The sequence below is a fragment of the Schistocerca gregaria genome, chromosome 9, assembly GCF_023897955.1.
Source record: "Schistocerca gregaria isolate iqSchGreg1 chromosome 9, iqSchGreg1.2, whole genome shotgun sequence".
Classification (NCBI taxonomy): Eukaryota; Metazoa; Arthropoda; class Insecta; order Orthoptera; family Acrididae; genus Schistocerca; species Schistocerca gregaria.
The window spans coordinates 82,691,845-82,697,844 of NC_064928.1; positions in this window are offsets into that span (position 1 = coordinate 82,691,845).

The window sequence follows — 6,000 nt, forward strand, 5'->3', positions numbered from 1 at the left end:
GAAAACAGCCCGAGGAGTGCTCTACGATTGGCAGTATAACAGGTCGATTCTACACAGAGTATGCGAAAGAACTTGCCCCCCCCCCTTTCTAACAGCCGTGTACCGCAAGTCTCTAGAGGAATGGAAGGTTCCAAGTGATTGGACAGGAGCACAGGTAGTCCCAGTCTTCAAGAAGGGTCGTCGAGCAGATCCGCAAAACTATAGGCCTATATCTCTGACATCGATCTGTTGTACAATTTTAGAACAAGTTTTTGCTCGCGTATCATGTCATTTCTGGAAACCCAGAATCTACTCTGTAGTAATCAACATGGATTCCGAAAACAGCTATCGTATGACACCCAACTCGCTTTATTTGTTCATGAGACCCAGAAAATACACTCCTGGAAATTGAAATAAGAACACCGTGAATTCATTGTCCCAGGAAGTGGAAACTTTATTGACACATTCCTCGGGTCAGATACATCACATGATCACACTGACAGAACCACAGGCACATAGACACAGGCAACAGAGCATGCACAATCTCGGCACTAGTACAGTGTATATCCACCTTTCGCAGCAATGCTGGCTGCTATTCTCCCATGGAGACGATCGTAGAGATGCTGGATGTAGTCCTGTGGAACGGCTTGCCATGCTATTTCCACCTGGCGCCTCAGTTGGACCAGCGTTCGTGCTGGACGTGCAGACCGCGTGAGACGACGCTTCATCCAGTCCCAAACATGCTCAATGGGGGACAGATCCGGACATCTTGCTGGCTAGGGTAGTTGACTTACACCTTCTAGAGCACGTTGGGTGGCACGGGATACATGCGGACGTGCATTGTCCTGTTTGAACAGCAAGTTCCCTTGCCGGTCTAGGAATGGTAGAACGATGGGTTCGATGACGGTTTGGATGTACCGTGCACTATTCAGTGTCCCCTCGACGATCACCAGAGGTGTACGGCCAGTGTAGGAGATCGCTCCCCACACCATGATGCCGGGTGTTGGCCCTGTGTGCCTCGGTCGTATGCAGTCCTGATTGTGGCGCTCACCTGCACGGCGCCAAACACGCATACGACCATCATTGGCACCAAGGCAGAAGCGACTCTCATCGCTGAAGACGACACGTCTCCATTCGTCCCTCCATTCACGCCTGTCGCGACGCCACTGGAGGCGGGCTGCACGATGTTGGGGCGTGAGCGGAAGACGGCCTAACGGTGTGCGGGACAGTAGCCCAGCTTCATGGAGACGGTTGCGAATGGTCCTCGCTGATACCCCAGGAGCAACAGTGTCCCTAATTTGCTGGGAAGTGGCGGTGCGGTTCCCTACGGCACTGCGTAGGATCCTACGGTCTTGGCGTGCATCCGTGCGTCGCTGCTGTCCGGTCCCAGGTCGACGGGCACGTGCACCTTCCGCCGACCACTGGCGACAACATCGATGTACTGTGGAGACCTCACGCCCCACGTGTTGAGCAATTCGGCTTTACGTCCACCCGGCCTACCGCACGCCCACTATACGCCCTCGCTCAAAGTCCGTCAACTGCACATACGGTTCACGTCCACACTGTCGCGGCATGCTACTAGTGTTAAAGACTGCGATGGAGCTCCGTATGCCACGGCAAACTGGCTGACACTGACGGCAGCGGTGCACAAATGCTGCGCAGCTAGCGCCATTCGACGGCCAACACCGCGGTTCCTGGTGTGTCCGCTGTGCCGTGCGTGTGATCATTGCTTGTACAGCCCTCTCGCAGTGTCTGGAGCAAGTATGGTGGGTCTGACACACCGTTGTCAATGTGGTCTGTTTTCGATTTTCAGGAGTGTATTAGATACAGGCTCCCAGGTAGATGCTATTTTCTTTGACTTCCGGAAGGCGTTCGGTACAGTTCCGCACTGTCGCCTGATAAACAAAGTAAGAGCCTACGGAATATCAGACCAGCTGTGTGGCTGGATTAAAGAGTTTTTAGCAAATAGAACACAGCATGTTGTTCTCAATGGAGAGACGTCTACAGACGTTAAAGCAACCTCTGGCGTGCCACAGGGGAGTGTTATTGGGCCATTGATTTTCACAATATATGTAAATGACCTTTTAGATAGTGTCGGAAGTTCCATGCGGCTTTTCGCGGATGATGCTGTAGTATACAGAGATGTTGCAGCATTAGAAATTTGCAGTGAAATGCAGGAAGATATGCAGCGGATAGGCACGGTGCAGGGAGTGGCAACTGACCCTTAACATAGACAAATGTAATGTATTGCGAATACATAGAAAGAAGGATCCTTTATTGTATGATTATATGATTACGGAAAAAACACTGGTAGCAGTTACTTCTGTAAAATATCTGGGAGTATGCGTACGGAAGGATTTGAAGTGAAATGATCATATAAAATTAACTGTTGCTAAGGCGGGTGCCAGGTTGAGATTCATTGGGAGAGTCCTTAGAAAATGTAGTCCAGCAACAAAGGAGGTGGCTTACAAAACACTCGTTCGACCTATGCTTGTGTGTTGCTCATCAGTGTGGGATCGGGTTGAGGGAGGAGATAGAAAATATCCAAAGAAGAGCGGCGCGTTTCGTCACAGGGTCATTTGGTTACCGTGATAGCGTTACGGAGATGTTGAGCAAACTCAAGTGACAGACTCTGCAAGAGAGGAGCTCTGCATCGCGGTGTAGCTTGCTGTCCAGGTTTCGAGAGGGTGCGTTTCTGGATGAGGTATCGAATATATTGCTTCCCCCTACTTATACCTCCCGAGGAGATCACTAATGTAAAATAAGAGATATTCCAGCGCTCACGGAGGCTTTCCGGCGGTCGTTCTTCCCGTGAACCGTACGCGACTGGAACAGGAAATGGGGGTAATGACAGTGGCACGTAAAGTGCCCTCCGCCACACACTGTTGGGTGGCTTGCGGAGTATAAATGTAAATGTAGATGTAGATCACCAGACTAACGTAGAGATTTGTAGTCATCGTGCGTGAAATAACCGTGAAAGAGCTCCTGCTATCATACGAAACTGCATCCCAGTCAACAACTCCATGTGTAAGACCACTGAGTCTAGCACGCTGACAGGTTGGATGCAGGCCCTCAACTCGCCTTCTTCTAACCAATACACAGCCACAGCATCGGAGCCGATCCGTCTTTCATCGGAAAACACAAGAAACTCCCCGCTGCCCTACAATGAGCTCTTGCTTGACATCACTGAAGTCACAAATGGCGGTGGTTTAGGGTCAGTGGGATGGACGCTACAGGGCATCTGGCTCAGAGCTGTCCCTGAAGTAGCCAACTTGTAAAACGTGGCTGTGTCTCTGTGGTACCACCCGTTGCTCAAACTGCTGCTGCTGATGCAGTACGATGCGCGAGATACACACTATGGTCTTCCCTCTCGCCGGCCGCTGTGGCCGAGAGTTTCCATTCGCCTCAGTCCGGAACCGTGCTGCTGGTACGGTCGCAGGTTCGATACCTGCCTCGGGCATGGATGTGTGTGATGTCCTTAGGTTAGTTACGTTTAAGTACACTACTGGCCATTAAAATTGCTGCACCACGAAGATGACGTGCTACAGACGTGAAATTTAACTGACAGGAATAAGATGGTGTGACATGCAAATGATTAGCTTTGCAGAGCATTCACACAAGGTTGGCGCCGGTGGCGACACCTACAACTTGCTGACAAGAGGAAAGTTTCCGACCGGTTTCTCATACACAAACAGCATTTGATCGCCGTTGCCTGGTGAAACGTTGTTGTGATGCCTCGTGTAAGGAGGAGAAATGATTACCATCACGTTTCCGACTTTGATAAAGGCCGGATTGCAGCCTATCGCGATTGCGGTTTATGGTATCGCGACATTGCTGCTCGCGTTGGTCGAGATCCAATGACTGTTTGCAGAATAGGGAATCGGTGGGTTCAGCAGGATAATACGGAACGCCGTGCACGATCCCAACAGCCTCGTATCACTAGCAGTCGAGATGACAGGCATCTTATCCGCATGGCTGTAACGGATCGTGCAGCCACGTCTCGATCCCTGAGTCAACAGATGGGAACGTTTGCAAGACAACAACCATCTGCACGAACAGTTCGACGACGTTTGCAGCAGCATGGACTATCAGGTCGGAGACCACGGCTGCGGTTACCCTCGACGCTGCATCACAGACAGGAACGCCTTAGATAGTGTACTCAATGTCGAACCAGGGTGCACGAGTGGCAAAGCGTCGTTTTTCCGGAGAAATCCAGGTTCTGTTTACGGCATCATTATGGTCGCATCCGTGTTTGGCGACATCGCGGTGAACACACATTGGAAGCGTGTACTCGTCATCGCTATACTGGCGTATCACCCGGCGTGATGGGATGGGGTGCCATTGGATACACGTCTCGGTCACCTCTTGTTCGCATTGATGGCAGTTTGAACAGTGGACGTTACATTTCAGATGTGTTACGAGCCGTGACTCTACCCTTCATTCGATCCCTGCGAAACCCTACATTTCAGCAGGATAATGCACGGCCGCATGTTGTAGGTCCTGTACGGGCCTTTCTGGATACAGAAAATGTTCGACTGCTGCCCTGGCCAGCACATTCTCCAGATCCCTCACCAATTGAAAACGTCTGGTCAGTGGTGGTCGAGCAACTGGCTCGTCACAATACGACAGTCACTACTCTTGATGAACTGTGGTATCGTGCTGAATCTGCATGGGCGGCTGTACCTGTACACGCTCTGACTCAATTCCCAAGCGTATCAAGGCCGTTATTACGGCCAGAAGTGGTTGTTCTGGATACTGATTTCTCAAGATCTATGTACCCAAATTGCGATAAAATGTAATCACATGTCAGTTCCAGTATACTTTATTTGTCCAATGAATATCCATTTATGATCTGCATTTCTTCTTGGTGTAGCAATTTTAATGGCCAGTAGTGCAGTTCTAAGTCTAGGGGACTGATGACATCAGATGTTGAAGTCCCATAGTGCTCAGAACCATGTGAACCATTTTCGTCCCGCTCGGCAGAGCAGCGTGCCCGTCCGGACTCATGTCTTCTTGCGGCCATACATTCTCATGACCACCACTGCCAATAATCCTGTACAGTTGCTACATTCCTGTCAAGCCTTTCTGCGGTATTGCAGAAGGACGATCCGGCTTCCCGTAGTCCTATAACGTGGCCCCGTTCAAACACACTGAGGTGCTGCTAATGGCATCTCTGTCGCCTTAAATATATTCTCGACTAACATCAACTCACGACTTGCAATTTGAAAGGTAAATAACTCTCACCACCGTTACTGCGTGTGTTTAACGCGAACTTGATTTATATCCTCATGCTGACACTGCTAGTGCCTCTCTCATGCGACTGACACAAAATTTGAATAGGTATCATTTTTCAGATGTAGAAAACCACTTAATAATTTGCTTTTACGCAGCACAACCACCTGCGATATTTTTCCAGTCGTTGTAGTTAAGTCTTCGCCACACTAGATGGGATATTCACACCAATATGGTTTGTGGAAATGTTTCGTGTTCCAGGTAAGCAACTCAGAGTGAATACAGGAGTGGTATTCATTGACTTTGAGAACACAGAATTCCTTTTCGTGATCTCTGGTTCGTATGACGACGTATTTCGAGTTGAATATCGATTTTGTGAAAGTGCCGCGGAGTGGAAGCCGTTTCTGGAAGGAAAAGCAGCCCTCTCATCAAGCACACCTTATCAGATGAATGCGGCTAAACTTGGCGGTCTTTGTCTGCGGGCGAGGCGAGGAATTAATTCGTCCAGCTCGTTTAAGGCATTTTCGTGTCTGGGGCCTGGTACAATAAGGAGATTTTTCGAGGGATTAATGTCTAGTGACAAGATGTAGATATCGGGCACTGTAATTGGAATTTTAGTAGAGTGATGTATGCGATCCTGTAGGCATCCGTGGAAGATTTGTTAAGAGACGATTCTCATACGACTGTTTGCTTCCCGAGCTAAGTTGCTTAAAAAAGATCGATTAAAAAGATACGGGATAACTTCTTGTCACTCTGTTGACATTCATGAAATTTATGAAATGCGGAATT